This window comes from Ascaphus truei, chromosome 8, assembly GCF_040206685.1.
Source record: "Ascaphus truei isolate aAscTru1 chromosome 8, aAscTru1.hap1, whole genome shotgun sequence".
Lineage (NCBI taxonomy): Eukaryota > Metazoa > Chordata > Amphibia > Anura > Ascaphidae > Ascaphus > Ascaphus truei.
In genome coordinates, this window is record NC_134490.1 from 8782109 (window position 1) to 8805625 (window position 23517).

At 45.0% G+C, this 23517-nt stretch overlaps 1 protein-coding gene across 3 annotated transcripts in view; it reads left to right on the forward strand.

The window, feature by feature from the left end:
* The window catches only part of NRG3 (neuregulin 3), a 573294-nt gene that overhangs the window by 487394 nt on the left and 62383 nt on the right, over positions 1–23517 (forward strand). The gene's annotated exons all lie outside the window — the stretch shown is intronic.

The following is a 23517-nucleotide window of genomic DNA, read 5'->3' on the forward strand; positions in this document are numbered from 1 at the left end:
TTATTGAAGGTCACATTATTCAGACAGTGCCCTGGTTTTGTCTTGGCTCCTTGTTTACGCTTGAAAATAAAAGAAACAGAGGCAGAGATGTGGGCCCCAATTCATTATACCAGGGGTGCTCAACTCCAGTCCTCAAGCCCCCCACAACAGGTCAGAATTTCAGTATATCCCTGCTTCAGCACAGGTAGATCAATCAGTCCCTGCTTCAGCACAGGTGGGTCAATCAGAGGCTCAGACTGAGCCTCTAATGGAGTCACCTGTGCCGAAGCTCGAATATCCTGAACTGGGGGGTGGGGGTGGCTTGAGGACTTGAGTTGAGCCCCTCTGCATCACACAAAGAAATGGCTCTCCAGTGCCACAATTCTATGCCAATGAATGGAACCCGAATATTTTCCAGCACAAGGAAGCAACTTCCCAGAGTATTTAATACGGACTATACAGACAGACAAGCATGGTGTATTAAAGGCAATGAAACAGTAGCTATCTGGTTGGAGATTTTACAGTAGGTAATTGGTTATATGGCATTGAATAGTGCAATTGTTATTTATTATTATCGTTTATTGGTAAAGTGCCAACATATTCCACGGCGCGGTACAATGTGGGTACAGAGTTATGTCAATTACACAAAACAAAGAGTGAAGGGGCTGCTCACTGTTGCATGGAGTGTGCTTCTCATTGGAGTATGATCCAGCCGCACAGCTGTGTACTTTACCTACTGTATGAGGTTTCCAAACATCTTGTAACATCTATCTGGTAAAAACTATATTTGAATCCTGTCTCTAAACCATCATCACCCCTTGAAGTGTGTATTAATTAGATTCAGCTTTGACACTCAGGCAAGACTACACCCTGTTTACAAAACCATCTGTTTTAATGCGCCTCATATGTTACTAATTAAGTTGTATGGGGGTGAACTTAATTCCGTCAGGTGACTTTTCAAAAGTATAAAACTCAAAGCAATGCAGCCTTGCTGTTTGCAGTAGCCAGGTTTCAAGTAGTGCGTCATGTTAGTGTTTAAAAGGGAGTTCAAAAGGAGTAAACAAGTGGACAACACGTACTGGCCGTGATTCCTGGATTTGATCTATGCTGGAAAGGAGGATATTATATACTCCAGACTGCACATCTCAGCAGTTTAGTATTGCTGTGATGCCACCGTTACTATTTATATTTGCTATGACCTCACTTCTTTTCAAATTATGCACTTCCTTCTACCAGCCTCATATCTCCAACTGTATTCATATATCTCCATCTCTCCTCTCTTCGCCACTTCTCAGTTCACATGATCTACTTTCTTACCTGTGCCCTATGTCACTACACAGCTATACCCCCTGCACTAAAACACACCCCTACAAAACATCCTCACACATCCTCTTTCTTTCCGTGCTTCTCCTCCTTTCTTCTGGGGATATCTCCCCCAATCCTGGTCCCTGCCTTATTTCTACATGCTCTCGTCCTCGCCTCCCACATGCAACTTCTACTCCTTTTGGTGTCGACCCCTCCAACCTCATACCCATCCCTTGTCACCCACCCTCCTCTCTCCCTTTCTCCTGTGCCCTTTGGAATGCTCGCTCCCTTTCCAACAAGTTCCTCTCTGTGCATGACTTCTTTCTCTCTCACTCTCTGCTCCTATTTGCTATAACTGAGACCTGGCTCACTCAGTCTGACTCTGCTCTGGAATCTGCCCTCTCCTATGGTGGCCTTTCTTTCTCCCACACTCCACACCCTGATGGCAGGGGTGGAGGCATTGGGGCTCCTGCTCTCTCTATCTGACGCTACCAGACCCTTCCTACTCCCCCCTCTCTTGCTTTTCCCTCCTTGTATTCTCTCGCGTTCTCCACTTTCTCAGCACCCATTCTCTCCTTGACCCTCTACAATCTGGCTTCCGCCCTGCTCACTCGACTGAAACAGCCCTCACTAAAATAACTAATGACCTCTATGCTGCCAAAGACAGAAGTCATTACACTCTGCTCATATTACTCGACCTCTCTGCAGCATTTGACACCGTGGACCACCCTCTTCTCCTTCACATTCTCCATACTCTTGGTATTCATAACAAAGCTCTATCCTGGATCTCCTCTTACCTCTCCCATCGTACTTTCAGTGTCTCTTCTGCTAACACCTCCTCCTCCTCTATCGATCTCCCTGTGGGGGTACCCCAGGGCTCTGTGCTGGGACCTCGCTTCTTTTCTCTGTACACACTTTCTCTAGGTAACCTAATCACATCTCTTGTATTCAAATATCACCTCTATGCTGACAACACACCCATTTACTTTTCCACCCCTGACCTTACACCTGCTGTACAGACCAAAGTTTCAGAAAGTCTCCCTGCAATAGCATCCTGGATGGCCCTTCGCCGACTTAAACTTAACGTGGCAAAAACAGAGCTCCTCATACTTCTTCCCAAACCTGGCACTATTACCTCCTCCCACATTACTGTTGGAGTACGATCATTCACCCAGTAGCCCAAGCACGCTGCCTAGGGGTCATACTCGACTCCTCTCTCACATTCTCCTCTCACATTCAAAACGTTTCTAAAACCTGTCGTTTTTGCCTCTGCAATATTACAAAGATACTTCCTTTCCTCATTTGCTCCACTGCTAAACTTTGACTCAGGCCCTCATTGTCTCCCGTCTCGATTACTGTAACCTCCTGCTGTCCAGCCTTCCTGCCTCTCACCTGTCTCCCTTACAATCTATTCTAAATGCTGGTGCCAGAATCACTCTACTCTTTCCTAAATCTATCTCAAAGGGAAAGAGGAGGGGGGGGGGGAACCACCCACTTGTGATGCTAGCCAGGAGCAGACAATTGCCTTATTCATAATATATAAACATCTTCATTGCATGAGACAGTTTATGAGACCTAGGAATCCAAATAGTCCAACAATAAAAATACACTCCCATGCACTAACCACTAGCCTGTATAGGTAGATCTTGTGTGGTAGTCTGAGCAATGTATAGGACTGATCACATGAATGAAGTAAATGAATTACTCACTGCTGACCTTGGGGATATCCTGGTCCTGTCCAGCGTGCTCCTACCGGGAGGTAAATGGAGAGATTGCAGGAAAAACGGCGGTGCATCTGCTGCTGCTGAAGATAGATACTGTATGGAACCACAAACTGCAAACTGCAAAAACTAGGTGCAAAAATGTATTTGGGGCATAATAAAAACAGCCAAAAGCACGGGGTATCTCACATTCTCCTCTCACATTCAAAACGTTTCTAAAACCTGTCGTTTTTGCCTCTGCAATATTACAAAGATACGTCCTTTCCTCATTTGCTCCACTGCTAAACTTTGACTCAGGCCCTCATTGTCTCCCGTCTCGATTACTATAACCTCCTGCTGTCCAGCCTTCCTGCCTCTCACCTGTCTCCCTTACAATCTATTCTAAATGCTGGTGCCAGAATCAATCTACTCTTTCCTAAATCTATCTCATCATCTCCCCTGCTGAAATCACTCTCAGGCTTCGTATCAAATCCTGCATCTCAATTCTCCTCCTCACTTTTAAAGCTTTACACTCTTCTGCCCCGAAATACATCTCAGCCCTAATTTCTCGCTATGCACCATCCCGACTCGTGCGTTCTGCTCAAGGATGTCTTCTCTCAACCCCCTTTGTATCTAAAGCCCTCTCCCGCCTTCAACCTTTCTCACTGACTGCCCCGCACCTCTGGAATGCCCTTCCCCTCAATACCCGACTAGCACCCTCTCTATCCACCTTAAGACACGCTTGCTTAAAGAAGCATATGAGTAGCAGCATGGATAATACTATACAAACGATACATGAAGCTTGGCCCCCTGCAGACGCACTTACCTGAATGCCCTCCTACTGTCTCTGTACGTTCCATCTACATACCAGTTAGATTGCAAGCTCCTCAGAGCAGGGACTCCTCTTCCTTAATGTTACTTTTATGTCTGAAACACGTATTCCATTGACCATTATTTGTATTGTTTGTTATTTATATGATTGTCCTGTGTATTACTACTGTGAAGCGCTATGTACATTAATGGCGCTATATAAATAAAGACATACATACATACATAAAACAAAAAGAGAAAACAGCGCAATATCTCATAGTGTAGTATATAACAAGTGTATTGATATATATATCAGCAGGTGAGTATTGCACTTACAGTACATCAATCAATATAAATATTAGCATGACATGTTTGGGACATGTTACCACATCAGTTACTGCATCCCGTCACATCAGCTCAGGCCAGACAAGGAAATCAGACCCCTTCTCTCTCAGATGGTTGCTTATAGGGTCCTGTCGCTTCTGTCGGTGCACGTCTCACTATGTGGAGGAACACTGCTGCCGTAGGTGCAGGGCCGCCAAGAGAGGGGGGCAAAGGATACTGGCGTCCCGGGCCCCGTGAGTCAGGAGACTACGACTGAAAGAATACTTCCACAAAAAGATAGCACCCCAATAAAGATGGAGTACAACAACAAGAAGAAGAACACGTACTTCACACCACCAACAGGACGCAACATCATTCTTGACAGCTACATACAGAGCTTAAGATCACAAGTTTCCTTACTAGCATCAACACAGCAGAAAAAAAAACTATGTACAACCTATCCCCCATTGAGAGATTTGCAATCAAGGAACTGCAAAACAACCACAACATCACCATCAAACCAGCAGATAAAGGAGGCGCAGTGGTGCTTATGAACACAAATAAATACATAGAAGAAGGCAATAGACAACTCACAGACAACACCTACTACAAGAAACTCACGCATGATCCAACCCAGGAATATACAAAGCAACTCATGAATCTCATTCAAACATTCCCTAACCACCTGCAATCATAATTGAAGCAACTAATACCTGACAACCCAGGAGTTGGGATCTTCTACATGCTTCCCAAAATCCACAAACCAGGAAACCCTGGCAGACCTCTTATAACAGGTATGGATACACTCACGGAACAAATATCAGGCTAAGTGGAGAATATCCTCAAACCTTTAGTCAGAAGCACCAACAGCTTCATACAAGATACCACAGATTTTCTCAATAATCTTAACAACATCAACAACTACCATCCAACACACTGCTAGTTACCATAGATGTAGAATCCCTTTACAGCAACATCCCCCACAAGGATGGTATTGAGGCATGCCTGCATTTCCTTACAGCATTTCCCCTGGATCGATCAGAAATACAGCGCTGATGTAATTACCAAACTGATAGAATACATCATCACACACAACTACTTCAGCTTCAACAAGGAAATGTACCTACAACTAATGGGGACTGCAATGGGTACCAAGATGGAACCGCAATATGCCAATCTTTTCATGGCAAATCTTGAACAAAGATTCCTAACTACATGCCTCCACAAACCCTACAAATACTACAGATACATTGATGACCTGTTTATAATATGGACATAGGGTGAAGAAAACCTAAAACAATTCCACGAGTCCCTGAACTAATTCCATCCATCAATTAAACTCAAAATGGATTATTCGGAAAACCTAATAAACTTTCTAGATACTACAGTAACACTGAAAGATGGCAAACTACACACATCTGTACACAAGAAACCAACTGACAGATGCAGTTACCTCCACAACTCCAGCTTCCATCCCACTCATACCAAACAAATGTGGCGACACAGGCTCTTCACAGGATCTAGATGACGGATCGTGACTGACTGATGACGTCGAGACTTCGTTGCGTCTTATGCAAATTTCGCTGATGTAAATGCCCACATAAAGTCACTATTTGTGATGCCAGGATAAGTTCTCAATTCTTTTGAGCATAGGCTGGAACGCGCCCTCTTCCCACGCGTTTCGTATTTTTATAGAATTGAGAACTTATCCTTGCATCACAAATAGTGACTTTATGTGGACATTTACATCAGCAAAATTTGCATAAGACGCGACGGAGTCTCGATGACGTCATCAGTGTGCTCCTGGAGATCCGACATCTAGATCCTGTGAAGAGCCTGTGTCGCTTCGCACCTACGGTAGCAGTGTTCCTCCACACAGTGAGACGTGCACCGACAGAAGCGACAGGACCCTATAACCAACCGTCTGAGAGAGAAGGGGTCTGATTTCCTTGTCTGGCCTGAGGTGATGTGACGGGATGCGGTAACATGTCCCAAACATGTTATGCTAATATTTATTTTGATTGATGTACTGTACGTGCAATACTCACCTGCTGATATATATCAATTCATTTTTATATACTACTCTATGAGGTTTTGTGTTGTTTTCTCTTTTTGTTTTTTTGCTATAGTACAACGGTTTGTGGAGCCAATCCATGAGCACAGCAGCAACCTCCCTATAATCATTTGATTGTTAACAGGTATTATAAAAAATCTATTATTTGTCACACCAACACAGCACTTCTTATTGTGTATAACACTCACTATCACTAATAGTTGATGTATGTACATTCACTATAATTTGCACAATATTGGGCAATTGGTATTCTTAATTAAAGTACATAGGTATTTAAATCACAGAATTCTGAGCGCAGATCACCTGTTCACATTTTTATTCATTCATTCATTCATTCATTCATTTATTCATTCATTCATTCATTCATTCATACATACAGTACATCTGTGCACTACAGCATAGCGCTATTTCCCCCACCCTCTGGAAGATGTGGCGGCTACTGAGTGTATGTGGTGCTTTGCCTGCAGCTCACAGGAGGCCTGAACCTCCGCTACTGGGAGCCTGGGGTGCAACTGTATAGTCCGGTGACAGCGCCTCCACCTGTGAGGGATCCTGACAGCGCCGGAAAACCCCTTCACACGACCCAATACAATAATTACGCACAGACGTATATAATCACAGGTTTACTGCATGCAACTTAGACTTCTATAACGCATATGACACAGGCCCGCACGGCCTTAGCCCCACACTGTACACCACTGTTCAACCTCCTTGTCCGCACTCTGGTAGGGTCTTCCCCAATGTACTGAGGTGCCCTTGGCACCTAACTACCCTGGTGTCCACAGGAGCCAACCCACCCCAAAGTGTGTGACAGCACTGCACACAGTATGTACAGTATGGTTGGTTGAGATTCTGATACCTGCCAGGTAATCCAGGTACCTGGTACCGATGACTGAGGCAAGGGGCCTGTCTGTCCCACGCTATCGCCATCAGCGATGGCATCCGCCTCTATGTGGGATGGTATCAAGCTGGATGGTTCCACCATGAAGAGAGTCTCTATCTGTGATGGTGGTCTGGTCCTGCGTGGCATCCTGCTGTGTCCCTGACACTATGCAACTACAGGGGCAGTGTCCCTATCTAATGTGCCTGTTCCTGTAGCAGCCACAAACTTTAAGGGGGGAGTTGGGGACTAGCTGTGGCCTATGAGGGAGTCTCTAGCCTAGCTCAGGGGTTACTGGCACCCTGAGTACACCCTTACCCTTCTCTGTCCCAGATCCGACTGACGTGGCTCTCCAAGCGCGCCAAATTTATCTATTTCCCTCAGAGGGAATCCGCCCACTCGATTGGCTGCACTGTCCCCATGTGATTGGCAGCCCCTGAGGCTTATGGAGGCTGTAGTCCCTTGCGGAGCCCTGTGCATAACATGGCTGCTGCTCATGCTGCTCAATTATGGCCGCCGCAACTCAGGGCATCCCTGCTCATGCGCAAGCCGAACTAAGTATGCGCGCGCATTAGAAAAACGGGGACTTCTGGCGACCCGGTCACCACTCCATCGGCCGCAGCGCCCCGGTACCCGCCGAATGCACCGCACATCTCCCCGCCACATCGGGAGGTAATTAAGCAATTGGGGACCCTCGGAGGTGGTGGGGGAGACCTGACTACAACAGTATGAAGAAATCTAACGTAACCCCCTAAACCAGGAGTGCGCAAAGTTTTCTGTTTGCGCCCCTGCCTGCTCTCTTTCCCCCCCCCCCCTGCTCACGCCCCCCTTCCGCCCTCTTACCTGCTCTCTGGCATGGACGGCATCATAGGACGTAAAAATGTCATGTGGCGTTGCGTTGCCATTTGACCCCGCTGCGTTGTCATGGTGATGCGTCACCTGAGAACAGTTAAGAGGGAGTTACAGAGGTGTCACGCGCTCCCCCCCGCATTTAATTTAAATGTTGTGGGGAAGAGTGCGTGGCCTCTGTAAAATCTTGACCCCCTGCCCCCAAAAATCTTGTACCCCCCCAGTTTGCGCCCCCCTGCCCTAAACAGTTTCACACTGTATAACAAGTTATAAACATTAGGAGAAATGATTTTGCGACTTGTAGAAGTGAACACAGCTGCTCTTCATGCAGTTGTTCTCCACTAAAATGCTCTTAACAAATCCCAAATATCTGAGAGACAAAGCCAGTCATTTGCTGAACATCAGACTTTTAGTAGCTTTTCATTAGAATATTTTGAAGAAGAACATTTTCAATTCGGCCTGAAAGCTTATTAACTCTTAAAAGTCAATGCAAATATTATATTGAACAAGCAAATGTTTGATCTCAATACCAGATTTTCCTATGACGTCGAGGTCCTGGCTTTTTATTTCCATTTCCTTGTCTGATAGTAGCGTTGTTTTAATAGAATAAGCTAGGAAGCTCTGAGGGATCACACGTTTTTAGATAATGAAAGCAGCAATAAAGGTAATCCATTTAAATTTAAATTCATTGGCTAATTAAATTATACAAGTAATCTAACATAATGCATATTATTATATTATACTGTACTCTCTATTACATTGGGTGTGTGTATGTATATGTATATGTGCGTGTGTGCGTGTGTCTGTATATGTATATATGTATGTATACATATATATATGTGTATATATGTACAGCTCAACCCCATTATAGCACGATCCGCTATAACGCGGATCCGCTTATAACGCGGTTTGAGCGTGGACCCCGAATTTAAAAAAAAAAAAAATATATATATATATATTTTTTGAAAGTTTTTTTTTTTGCACACACACTGCACACACACTGCACACACTCACTACACACTGCATACATTCACAGCACACTGCATACACTCGCAGCACACTGCACACACTCGCAGCACACTGCACACACTCACAGCGCACTGCACACACTCACAGCACACTGCACATACTAACAGCACACTGCACATACTCACAGCACACTGCACATACTCACATTACACTGCACACTCACACACTGACACACTGAGACACACACAGTCTCACAGAGTCAAATACAACACACACACACAGAGACACACTGTCCCTTTAAGGGAGCTTGCACTCGCAAGACGGAAGCAGAAGCAGGAAGCAGAGACATGGAGAAGAGCTGCCAGATGCCGGGTAAGTGCTGTGTGCTGTTGCTGCTGCCCCACCGGGTCTGGGAACGCTGGGAGAGTCCTCAGCTTTCCCCCTCTGGCGGACACAGTACCACCACACAAAAATAAAATAATTTTTTTTTTTTTTTTTTTGGTGGCCATTTTTTTTCCGCGATTCCATTTATAATGCAGTGGTTGCGGGTGGCCCCCGAGGACTGCGCTATAATGGGGTTAAGCTATATATATATATGTGTGTGTGTGTGTGTGTGTGTGTGTGTGTGTGTGTGTGTATTTATCTAGCCCATCTTCCCCCTCCCAATCGCAGATAGGGTCCCCTAAGGTGTTCTGGGGTCTGACTTGGTGTCTCTGTGTGCTGCATACCTGCTGGCAACAGGAGGGCCTGAGTCTCCCGCGATGACATGGGGGATAACAGGAAACGGTTACCGGGGTGGATGCCTTCGTTCTGGTTCAATGGTGCAGCGCCTCCATCTATAGTAAGCCCCAGGAATGCGTGGTGGAATCCTTACCACAGAGATTCCCCACAGGGATGAGAGATTCCAGTCTCAAACAAGGATTATCTTTAAAAGCAGCAGTCTCTTTATTCTCTTGGGCAGCAGCAGCAGCCGACAGGTACAGTTAATGCACAGTCCACTAACTGTTCTCCCTTGTGATGTTCCCTGCCACCACTCTGGACCGAATGCATCCAGAGTGGGGCTAGCTCTTCCCTCACCCCCTACGCAGGGTGAGAGGTATTTGGTTCCACCTTACTAACTATAGCTAGATCAGCTCTACTCATGAGCTGATCACTCCTCTCCTCCTAACTCACTATCACTACTGACAGAACACACACTAAATATGAACTGCACTGCTCTTTTATGATCTCAGCATGCACCGCCCCTGTGTCTCCTGCTTTGACACAGGGTCAGGTGACCTACCTCCACCACTCAGGGCAGTGCTTGAAGTGGGGGAAACCCATGATAACTCCTGGCAACCTGCCCTTACCAGGGATTATACCAGGTGGAGGATAGAACTATAGCCCCATTTCTTACCAGGGCTACATATACACAACAAAAGAAAAATAAACCCCTATAACGAGAGCACTCTAAACAAATTAATCCACTGATATCACCAGAGGAATCAAGTAATGTAATGAATTGATGAATTATTTAAAATAATCTTTATTGGCAGATACCTCAAAATTAAAATAATGCAGGTAAGTGAACCTATGCCTCCTCTGAGGCTAGCCTATAATCTAAAGTGCGAATTAAAATGAAGTGGGTATAAATTGGGGTATAGAGCCCCAATATATCGTATAAGTGGGACTATAAAGCCATCACGTATAATTACAGAAGCACATCTGAATTAGTGTAGCTAATCACCAGACTCTGAATGGTTAATAAGTGACCTGTGCAGAGTATTGTAAGGATCTACTGTCACAGAAAATCTCAATGCATACTGCACTGTGGGGGTACAATGCCTGTGGCCAAATGTATAAGTGAGTGTCAATATGTAACACTCATATCATCTCTGGCCTCCCTCGTAACAATCAGTGCAGTGTAGTGTGAACACAACAGTGCACACTGCGGTAAACGCCTAGATCCTTGTTACTGTAGATAGACATTTATGTTGGAGCGTTAATATCACTCATAGTGTAAATGTTCGTTGTAGTTAACCACATATATGTTCAAACAGATGGTTAAACATTGTAGCTCCTGTGCAGTTCAAACATCATGTGAACACATATTATGCCCACGGCTATGTGCATAGAGGAAATGCTGCACCTATGTTAGGCCGTGTAACAGTGGTATACTATCACTTCCAAGAATAGTGAGTAAGTGTTAATGGGCTGCGAGTCTGGACAGATTGTCAAACAGTAAATGTTTGACATAATGTCACTGCTGACAACGTGATACGCCGGATAGAATTGAGAGGTATCATACAATAAACCTCACAGGTGCATAGCAGTGTGCTTTTTAAAGCACCACACATGTCCAGACTTATCAGTCTTTATCAGTCTCAGAGCTAGGTAACTGGACAGAATGACAGGCTTAGTATGTCTGACAAAATGTCTCTTAGTTTGCCCATGTAGTTAATATATCCGGATAAAAGCTCTAGATTGCTGCACAAACTTGGTAGTGAGTAAGCAGCCCATTAACACTTACTCACTACCAAGTTTGTGCTGCAATCTAGAACTTTTATCCGAATATATTTACTACATGGGCAAACTAAGAGACATTTTGTCAGACATACTAAGCCTGTCATTCTGTCCAGTTACCTAGCTCTGAGACTGATAAAGACTGATAAGTCTGGACATGTGTGGTGCTTTAAAAAGCACACTGCTATGCACCTGTGAGGTTTATTGTATGATACCTCTCAATTCTATCCGGCGTAACACGTTGTCAGCAGTGACATTATGTCAAACATTAACTGTTTGACAATCTGTCCAGACTCGCAGCCCATTAACACACTAACTTTTCTTGGAAGTGATTGTATACCACTGTTAGGCTAAGGCCCCGCTCCCTCAGTCAGCGCGCCTGCACTGCAGACAGGCGGCACGCTGACAGGCAATTGACCGCGATATGCGGTCTGAGGGAGCCGGAGCGGGAGGGGGGCGGGAGTGGGAGGGGGGGGGCGTGGTAAAACTTTAAATCTGATCGTGAGGTAAAACTCTGATCGTGGTGCCGTGGTGCCGTCCACCCCCCACACACAACACATACACACATACACACATACACACATACACACACACATACATAAACACACACACACAAATACATATACACTCACACACTTTTCCCCCGTAGCTTCTTCCCTTCTCCCCTCCCAAGCCGCCTCCCATCCATGGCTCCTTCCCTCCCCTCCTTCCCTCATTGGCTGACTGCCGCACCACGTGACGCGTCAGAGCTGCAAATCACTAGGATCTTGCAGCATCGGCCGGCTGACGCGTCACAGCACGCAGTCAGCCAAGTCGGAAGGAGCCAGCGGGGAACTCCACACTGGAGGAAAGGGTCTGGTTGTCCGCTGCCGCACGGGCCGTCGGAAGCAGCGGGACCCAGGCCTAACACGGCCTAACATAGGTGCAGCATTTCCTCTATGCACATAGCCGTGGGCATAATATGTGTTCACATGATGTTTAAACTGCACAGGAGCTACAATGTTTAACCATCTGTTTGACCATATATGTGGTTAACTACAACGAACATTTACACTATGAGTGATATTAACGCTCCAACATAAATGTCTATCTACAGTAACAAGGATCTAGGCGTTTACCGCAGTGTGCACTGTTGTGTTCACACTACACTGCACTGATTGTTACGAGGGAGGCCAGAGATGATATGAGTGTTACATATTGACACTCACTTATACATTTGGCCACAGGCATTGTACCCCCACAGTGCAGTATGCATTGAGATTTTCTGTGACAGTAGATCCTTACAATACTCTGCACAGGTCACTTATTAACCATTCAGAGTCTGGTGATTAGCTACACTTATTCAGATGTGCTTCTGTAATTATTTGTGATGGCTTTATAGTCCCACTTATACGATATATTGGGGCTCTATACCCCAATTTATACCCACTTCTTTTTAATTCGCACTTTAGATTATAGGCTAGCCTCAGAGGAGGCATAGGTTCACTTACCTGCATTATTTTAATTTTGAGGTATCTCCCAATAAAGATTATTTTAAATAATTCATCAATTCATTACATTACTTGATTCCTCTGGTGATATCAGTGGATGAATGTGTTTAGAGTGGTCTCGTTATAGGGGTTTCTTTTTCTTTTGTTGTGCATCTTACATTGCCCCTGATTGTAGCACCGCCAGCCAGGCTGTAGCGAGGGTTAAACTTTCCCTTCCCCCCACTTCCCCCCCCTTTCCCTTAAGTGTTTTATATATATATATATATATATATATATATATATATATATATATATATATATATATATTTATGTAGTCAGTCTTTTTACTTTAAAGTAGAATAACAATGTTAAATTAGTCTTAACCAGTATATCCCTATTATAAAATGATTACCTGAATCAGTACTAATACATAATCAGTACACTCATTCTTGTTTGTCAAAACAGCATTTTTTTTTTGAAGCAGGGGGTCTCTGGAGATGAACCCCACTACTTTCAGCTTTGGCGGACCCCCAGCTTCATACCTGTTACCTATCCGGAGGTCCTTGCAATGCACCCACAGCACAGCTTCCTCTTATTGGTCATTTGTTATTCTCGATAAAACACTGCTCGGTGGGAAATGTAGCCACTTGAATTAAGCAGAGATGTCCACCTAAAATCAATGCAATTTTTTTTGTGGACCAGATAAAAATACAATTTTAATGGAACAGTTGTGCCTTCTATCATAGAGACTCCATTGAAGTCTGTGAGACGCTGATGCAAAAGCAATCTCCAAAACTACCTCCAAATCAGTCTTGCAGAAAAGCAGGAAGAGTTGCTTTCTACATTAGGGACCAATATTCTACATCAAGGGTGCTCAACTCCAGTCAGGGGCGTAGCTACAGCCTCGGCAGCCCGGCAGAGCCCGGGGGCCCGCTCTCTAGCGGGAACAATGCATATTTTTGCTACTGGACATGCGCGATCAGTAGTTGCCGGTCAGTCATGTGCATGCGCGATCAGAGCTTGCCGACCATGCATGTGCACGAGTAGCCGGCAAGTGCCGCTCGCGCATGCACAGTAAGAAAGAGCCGGTCGCGCATGCGCAGTAAGAAAGAGATGGTCGCGCATGCATGGCAAAACCATACAAAAAATGTTGCCCGGGGGCCCTTGCATGCCTTGTTATACCACTGTCTCTAGTACTCACTACCCTCCCCCCCCAACAAGTCAGGTTTTCAGGATATCCCTGCTTCAGCAAAGGTGGCTCAATCAGTCACTGCTTCAGCACAGGTGCCTCAATCAATCACTGCTTTAGCACAGATGGCTCAATCAGTGGTTCAGTCTTTGACTGAGCCACTGATTAAGCCATCTGTGCTGAAGCTGGGGTATCCTGAAATCCTGACCTGTTGGGGTGTCTTGAGGACAGACTGTCTGCCCCAGTTCTAAATGGTACTTATCCTTATTAAACACCCTGACTGGGTAAATGGGACCTAATGAACTCCTTGCGGCTTAGCTCAGTTGAAGAGCTTTGAGCATAAACGTCCAGCCCTGAAGAGGTTAAAAGATGTGTTTTTTTTTGTCAGGTATCTAGTACAGAAGTGACAGACTTTTGAACCTTTAATCGGCGCGTCCCTGTTCTTTTCTCACTGTGAGGCAAGAGAGCGCATTTAATCCGAGCAGCGCAGCAGCAGAATGCTGCACACAGCCGCGCTAATGCCTCTAGCTTGGGATTCCACATTCTCTCTCTCTTAATTACACCATGTAATCATAGTCAGGTAGAACAAAGTGTAAAGAGCAACTAAAACCGGTGCATTCTTGCTGCCAGAGAGATAACAAGGCATGGAGATACATTATTCCTTTCTTTCTTCCCAATGCAATATGTGTCCATTACCGTTATTGCTGCATTAATTCCCACTCCTCTGAGACACAGATTTGGCTGAAGTGTAATTACAACGCCTGTTTTTTCCGAGCTGTGCACAGATACTACATGTGGTTATGAAGGCAGCGGTTTCGGTTCGTACATCTCATTTGTCATTTAAAACCTTTGCTGTTAGAAATAAGGTGACAAAAAAAAGAGTAAAACAGTATACTATATTATAATAGGAGATGTATGTCACTTTAAATTGTGTTTAAAGCTTAGTTTTATTATGGATCAGTATATAAGGAAGTAAATGATGTTTCTGAGCTATATTCCCTGAGGACGTGACGTAGGTTGCGAAATGCGTGTGTCTTTGGCAACTCTACACTGTTCTTGTATGTGTGCTAAAATTCCTTGCTTTGAACTGAGATGCTGGTGGGAACAAATCTTCATTGCCGTTGTACTGAGATTTACTTTGAGACCGGAGAAAAAAAATCAAACCGCGCTCGTGCTTCCCAGATGTACTGCTGCGGCAGACTTTATTCTAACAAATCACCGGTTTGTCCCTGGCTTGTTCCTGGAATGCGACGCTGTTCACCTGGGGCATGCCGCATTTCTTTTGCGTTCCCAGCCACGGGTCATGCCCGGCTTACGCGCGGTTGATGTGTTAATTGATAATGGTTCAGGATTTAATAGGCTGCAATGCTTCGCGTGTCCGCCAGATGGCATAAATTCATGAATTGTAATGCAGTATATATATATATATATATATATACTGTATAACAACAACCCCTATAACCCCTAACATACAGTACTGTACACATACAGTACTGTATATGCACATCAATTATACTATGGGCCGGCGGGGGCGAGATGTGTTTGCAGCAGAGAGAGATCTGCTGCTCTCTCTGCGCAAACATCGGCACATTAAAAATTATTTCAAATACATTTTTATTCATAGTGTACATGTGCAGGGGTCTCCGGAGCTGAACCGCGTTGGTTTCAGGTCCGGGGACCCTCTGCTTCCCGAGATAAGACCCCTTTATGAGGTGCCGGTATCCCTCTGCATTTAAAGGTCCTGATCACGTGACCGCGGCCTGTAAACCAAGCAGAGGGATACCGGCACCCCATAAAGGGGCCTGTATCTCGGAGAGCAGGGGGTCCCCGGACCTAAAACCACAGCGGTTATTTGGCCGTTGGTGTGAGTTTAGGACTTGCGGGGGGGTTGCGGGTGCACTTAACCCCTTCACGACCGTAGCAGTTTATACCGCTACGGTCATGAAGGGGTTAACCCCTCCCGCTACCCCCCCGCAAGCCCTAAACAGCCACCGTTGGGGCTAATACCCCATTCACCCACCCCCGCTACCCACAATAAAAAAAACTCACACCCAGCAGCCGCCCAAAAAAATAAATAAATAAATCTAAATAAATAAATAAATACATGAATATAAATAAATACATTTAAAATACATTTTTATTCATAGTGTAGATGTGCAGGGGGTCTCCGGAGCTGAACCGCATTGGTTTCAGATCCGGGGACCCCCTGCTTCCCGAGATACAGCCCCCATAAAGGGGTCTGTATCTCAGGAAGCAAGGGGTCCCTGGACCTAAAACCACAGCGGTTCAGCTCCGGAGACCCTCGTCACATCTACAGTATGAATAAAACACATATAGAAATAAACACTTGTTCCTTACCTTTGCGGCTATGTGCTATGGTAATGAAGCAGCATTTCTGTATTTTTAATAATATTGTACAGTGAGCAGGGGGTTCCCTGAGCCAGAAATCAATGCTCAGGGGACCCCCTGCTCCTGCACAATATTATTAAAAATACAGAAATGCTTCTTCATTACCATAGCTGATAGCTGCAAAGGCAATGAAGGGTTAAGGCAGAATAGCATGTTTTACCCCCAATAAACATTGCAATAAACAACATACAGTACACCCCCTGTGTATTTAAAATACATAAACAATAAATACATTAAATACATATTTTTAATGTGTGTGTTAAACCTCCCTGCCTTGATTGTAATCTATGTAAAGCCCCCTCCCCCCTAATGTGTTTATGTTAAGCTTCCCTGCCTTCACTGTAATCTATATAAAGCCCCCTCCCCCTATTGTTTCTGTTAAGCTTCCCTGCCTTAACTAATCTGTGTAAAGCCCCCTCCCCCTAATGTGTCGGTTAAATCTCCCTGCCTGTGTTTCTGTGAGTGCAGTGTATGTAAATGTGGGGAGGGAGATCCCGTGTAAATATAATGCAGCGCCTCCCTGCCAATGGCCCACCCCGTGAGGCCTAACCACACCCACACCCACTACCCACTACCCACCTGCCCATGGCCCCTCCGCTGCTGCAAAACAGAGACAAAAATTAAAACATCCAAAGTAATGTCCCCTAACCCCTTAATCACCATAGCGGTTATTAACCGCTACAGTCATTAAGGGTTAACCCACCATCACCCACCACTCAGGACGCCTACATACCCTCCCACACTAACCCCCCACCCTGTCAGGCCTAACCACCCTCACCCACTACCTACAAGGGAGGCCTACCCACATACCGTTGGGGAAACCCCCCACCACCAGTACCCACAATAAAAACAATACACAGGCCCACAATAAACATCATTATATTTATTAAATACATTACCCACCCCCTGTGCCCTCCTATAAATACAAGATTTATCCTTTTACAAACAGGGTTCATAACGCAGCCCCACGCGTTGTTTATTGCAATGTTTATTGGGGGCAAAACATGCTATTCTGCCTTAACCCTTCATTGCCTTTGCAGCTATCAGCTATGGTAATGAAGCAGCATTTCTGTATTTTTAATAATATTGTGCAGGAGCAGGGGGTCCCCTGAGCATTGATTTCTGGCTCAGGGAACCCCCTGCTCACTGTACAATATTATTAAAAATACAGAAATGCTGCTTCATTACCATAGCACATAGCCGCAAAGGTAAGGAACAAGTGTTTATTTATATATGTGTTTTATTCATACTGTAGATGTGCAGAGGGTCTCCGGAGCTGAACCGCTGTGGTTTTAGGTCCGGGGACCCCCTGCTTCCTGAGATACAGACCCCTTTATGGGATGCCGGTATCCCTCTGCTTGGTTTACATGCCGCGGTCACGTGATCGGGACCTTTAAATGCAGAGGGATACCGGCACCTCATAAAGGGGGCTGTATCTCGGGAAGCAGGGGGTCCCCGGATCTGAAACCAATGCGGTTCAGCTCCAGAGTCCCCCTGCACATCTACACTATGAATAATAATGTATTTTAAATGTATTTATTTATATTCATGTATTTATTTATTTATTTAGATTTATTTATTTATTTTTTGGGCGGCTGCTGTGTGTGAGTTTTTTTTATTGTGGTAGCGGGGGTGGGAGAAGGGGGTTTTAGCCCCAATGGTGGTTGTTTAGGGATTGCGGGGGGGTAGCAGGAGGGGTTAACCCCTTCATGACCGTAGCGGTATTAACTGCTACGGTCGTGAAGGGGTTAAGTGCACCCGCAACCCCCCCGCAAGTCCTAAACTCACACCAAGGGCCAAATACCCCCTTCACCCACCCCCGCTACCCACAATAAAGCGGGCACGGTGGGTTAACCCCTTCATTGCGTTAGCGGCTATCAGCTATGGTAATGAAGCAGCATTTCTGTATTTTTAATAATATTGTGCAGGAGCAGGGGGTCCCCTGAGCATTGATTTCTGGCTCAGGGAACTCCCTGCTCACTGTACAATATTATTAAAAATACAGAAATGCTGCTTCGTTACCATAGCACATAGCCGCAAAGGTAAGGAACGAGTGTTTCTTTATATATGTGTTTTATTCATACTGTAGATGTGCAGAGGGTCTCTGGAGCTGAACCGCTGTGGTTTTAGGTCCGGGGCCACCCTGCTGCCCGAGATACAGGCCCTTTTAGGGGGTGCCGGTATCCCTCTGCTTGGTTTACAGGCCGCGGTCACGTGATCGGGACCTTTAAATGCAGAGGGATACCGGCACCTCATAAAGGGGGCTGTATCTCAGGAAGCAGAGGGTCCCCGGACCTGAAACCAACGCGGTTCAGCTCCGGAGACCCCTTGCACATGTACACTATGAATAAAAATGTATTTTAAATAATTTTTAATGTGCCGATGTTTGCGCAGAGAGAGCAGCGGATCTCTCTCTGCTGCAAACACATCTCGCCCCCGCCGGCCCATAGTATCATTGATGTGCATATACAGTACTGTATGTGTACAGTACTGTATGTTAGGGGTTATAGGGGATGGCTGCAAAGACAACAGCTCGCAAACGCCCCCATGCGTTTTTACACGGCATTGCAGTATTGCAGCCAGCGGGAATAAAATGCTTAAATCACAGCCGGGAAAATAACGCAATACACTCCGGGCGAAAACGACACAAAACCGCACATCACCGGGATATTCTGAAATTCGCGGAACTAGCCGAGTTAGAATAAATTTGGTCGCCTCTGTAAGTAGAAGATAAAAACGACTTGGACTCCTTGCTTATGCTGTGTAGGAGCTCCCCAAGCTCCTTGAGGTATTACCAAAGGGAAATCACCGGAGACATGAAAAGGAACACAAAGCGCACCAGAGGCAAGTATAAAATTGTATTTGAGAGTAATAAAAAAGCATGTAGACACTTACAATGAAGTAATGTGTAGTAATCAAGTAACAGCTCACAACCTCGCCGGGCCAGTTAGACGCCCAGGATGGGAAAACATAGTCCAACTCCACATCCCACATGCTGCAACGGATCTTGTTCTGTGGGTGCAACTTGTCCAACACTTCCTGGTTGTGTTAGCGATGGAAGTCCAATGTGATAGTCTATTGCGTGTCTGGACAGGCTACGTAGGACACCGGCAAGGAACAACTGTGGTGTAACGTGACCGCTACGCGTTTCGAACAGCTTCGTGCTTCATCAGGAGTTGTGAACCCGGAACCTGTTTGCCCATCGCTGGAGGACACAAATTGCACGGACGCTGCTCTGCATTGCACAAGTAACTAGACTTTTCCAGTTGATAGCATATAAAGAGCGACAACACTCCAATGTTATAAGCAGAAAATACTAAGAGACAAATACTGTAGATAAGCTGCACACATATTATATTAATTGGCATATATAGTTTTACCACTTCTGGTCTGCCTATAAAAGTGTTAAAAAAGGGTGTGTGTGTGTGTGCCGAGCACGCGCACGTTAAAGCTGCAAGCTGCAGTTCAGTCAATATCCTGCATGTGTTTTTTTTTTAATAAATCAGTTCTGTAGTAAGAAAAAATACTTTTAGCATTGTCTGTTTTTAAAAAAACAACTTTGAAAGACCAATTTTCTTGTATTCTATTTTAACAGCCATTTGCTAAGGCACTGCCCCTTCATGTCCTGTCACAAGCCCTGGCACACCCCTTTGTCAGCCCTGCCCTCCCTCTAGCACAAGTCAGTGCAGGAGTGCTCATGAATATTCATGAGCTTCCACTGAGAGACAGAAGCAGAAGAAAAACAGATCCCTTCACTAATCATGTCACCAATTTTCGCCTATCAATACATGGAGAACGAATTGACCTGCAGCTATACAGTTCTTTAGGTAATTAGAGATTGCCCACATGAAACTATTGAAGTAAAAAAATTATTAATAAAAAAAAAAAAAAAAAAAAAAAAAAAGACTGAACTGCAGCTTTAAGTGAAATGTCTTTGTCTTTTATAGTGAAATTGTGTTTTGATTTTTATGACTGTGATTGATTTTAAAGCATGTAAATGCCGTTACTTTCAAAGGGTCTGTGTGTGTGTTTATGTGTGTGTGTGTGTGTGTCTGTGTGTCTGTGTGTGTGTGTGTCTGGCTGATCCCAGTACCTCCTTGGGTTTGGGCTCTCCCCCTTCCCCCCCCCCCCCCCCCTCCCGGATCTTCATTTTTTTATGCGCCAGCCGCTTCTGTGCAGGCGGTACCAGCCAATTCTGCGCAGGTGGCACTGGCCACTTCTGCACATTCTGATGTCACTTCCATTACAAACTTCCGGCACCATGAAGGCAATTTGTGCAAGCGACACTTTTGTAGGTGCCAGTGAAGAAGTTTCACTTCAAAAATCATCAGAACAGCCAATAAAATCTGAGGCCCAGATTCACTAAAGTCGGTTACGATATGTAACGTGACATGAACCTAAATGAACTTTGCGTTAATAGTAAGATTGTATTCATAAAGTTAATAATGTAATGTGAATCCCGTTCTACTCACATAAAAAGGAAATATTATTTATACTGTAACGGACGAACATTATATGAAAATGGTATGGAAATGAGCTGGTATTGTAAGTACACCCTGTTTTATTCATTAAGCTCAGTTAAGATTAAGCTGGCATTATGTTATTTTAGTCAGCACTAAACCATGCGTTACGTACGACCTATGACCGTGAATACCTACATTAGTACATACAAGTTTCTCAAATAACCCGTTATGGACTATTTAATCGTAACCACTCAGTAGAATCATTCTATGGGCCATTGCCAAACAATAATAAATCTAATAGTGTTTACAAATAATCCACTCTGCCATTTGACAGCCCATAACTAAAAAAAAATTAAAATAATCTATGACAAAAAAATTCAGGGCCTGATTGTCTACATCCAACCCGAAGCAATCCACACCAAACGAAGCCTGATCTGCTATCTTAATTGGAGCCATCAGTCTTCAACTGCTTGAAGAACTGTAGGCCTCACCCAAACTGGTCCCTATATAGGGCCTTTCATCATCACATAACATGGAGGTTATAAATTCCAGGCCTCAAGTCAGGTTTTCAGAATAGCCCTTCTTCAGCACAGGTGGCCTAATCTGTGGCTCAGTCTTCCACAGAGCCACCTGTGCTGAAGCAGGCTCTTTGACTGAGCCACTGGAGCTAACTGTGCAGAAGCAGGGATATCCTAAAAACCTGACCTATTGATCGTGGGTCTTGAGGACTGGAGTTGAGAACCCGTTACATAACATGGATAGTGCTAAAGAAAAACCCTAATTGTGCTTAATTCAACATGTGCTCACTCTTATTAATGAAATCATTTCTAGCACTGCATTGGAAAAGCACGGCAGCACCTGTTTTGGGTAACATCATGGTATTTTCCCTGATTTAACAGAGCTTCGTAAGTCTAGGCCTTAATGTTTTTTATTAGTGTAACGGTGTTTCTGGCCCGGCCTGACCCACCCAATCTCACATTGGCCCCTGTGGTCTAACCGGACCCCATTACAGTGTGAATATGCCTGATGGTGCACCTGCTGGCTACAGGACTCCTGAGTCTCCCGCATGATGGTGTGTGGGGAGAACCCGTCAGACAGGCAGCTGAGGTAGTGTGCTGAGTCTCACCTAGTTCCAGTGCAGCGCCTCCACCTCACCAGGGTCCCTGCGTCCGCATGGGGATGATCCTGGCGAGGAACTCCTCCGTGGTGCTCCTCTCTGTACACTCATTCCAGATAGATACACGAGAGGGTTTCTGGCTGAACTCATCTTTATTGACACGGTGGGCATAGCTGCCCTCCACAAGGAGTATCTTCAGCCGCTCATCTCGCCAGTGCTCCCTTTAGTTAGGTATGTCACCCAGATCAGGGATTCACTTATTCCCGCAGGAATCACTGTCCTGTGCCAGGTCCCTGGACACAGCCTCCCATGGAGTTACTATAACATAACTGACACTCTGATAGAACTTGAACTCCTTCCTCAGCTCTGACAAGAACTGGAACTCCTTTCTCTGCAGAACAACTACTAACAACTTTAGAACACTGTGCTGTGCCTTATGTAAGCTTCTGAGGCTGACACATCTCTGACATCACTAACCATGGAGTCAGAGCATGTGACCAGTCCCAGCCATACACAGAGCACCCCACCAGGGGGTGAGGGGAAACCTCCATAATTACTGCTGGCATGCCCACACTTACCAGGCCTTACTGCCAACAGGAGAGATGACTGTAGGCATTTTACATGACCGCTACATTAGCATAACATTTCAGGGGACCCGTTTCACTTTAACCCTTCCCTGGCAGACAGGCCTTTAGTGCATTGCAGGATAATGCAACAGCAAAAGGATTAAAATCCCATTACCTTCTAATGAGCTGAAGGACTTAACTGCTTAAATTAGTGAATAATTTATTTTATTGACATTATTATTTGTTATATGAGGCAATGTATAATCACCTTTAGTATCCAGTACTGGTTACGACACTTCTATATTGCCGGCTTGTGCCTTTGTCATTTACCAACCCATTTACTTCAGCATATAAAAAAAGATGTGAGGAAGACACGGTATTCCGTGTCCTAATGTCTCCTGTCATCAGAAATACATTCCAGCCGATGCACAGATTTCATTAGGAAACAGAACACAGCTGGATTGATTTGTGTAATCTAAATGGGCCAGTTTTTGGAAAATGAATACGGACATTCAATCTAATCTGCTTTGAAGAAAAAATATTTTAATAAGAGTGTGACTTTTCTCATTTGTTTCTTGCTAACCACTGTAGAGAATGTTAGTTGCATAATGTAAATGATAATTTATCTTATGTGCAATAACCAGAGGAGGAATGAGTTTTTTTTGTGCCTGGGACAAGTTCCACCAACAATCCTGTCATTTTGTGCAGTATTTGTGAATATTTTATGTCTATCAACCCCCACCCCCCTTCTTTCTCTCTCCCCCACAAACACAAACAGCCCTCTCCCTTTCTCTCCCACTAGTCTCTCTCACTCCTCCACTCCCCCCGCACATGACTCTCTCTCTCCCCCTCTCTCCTCCCAGTCTCTTGCTCTCTCTCTTCCCTCTCCCAGTCTTTCATTCCCCCCTCCCA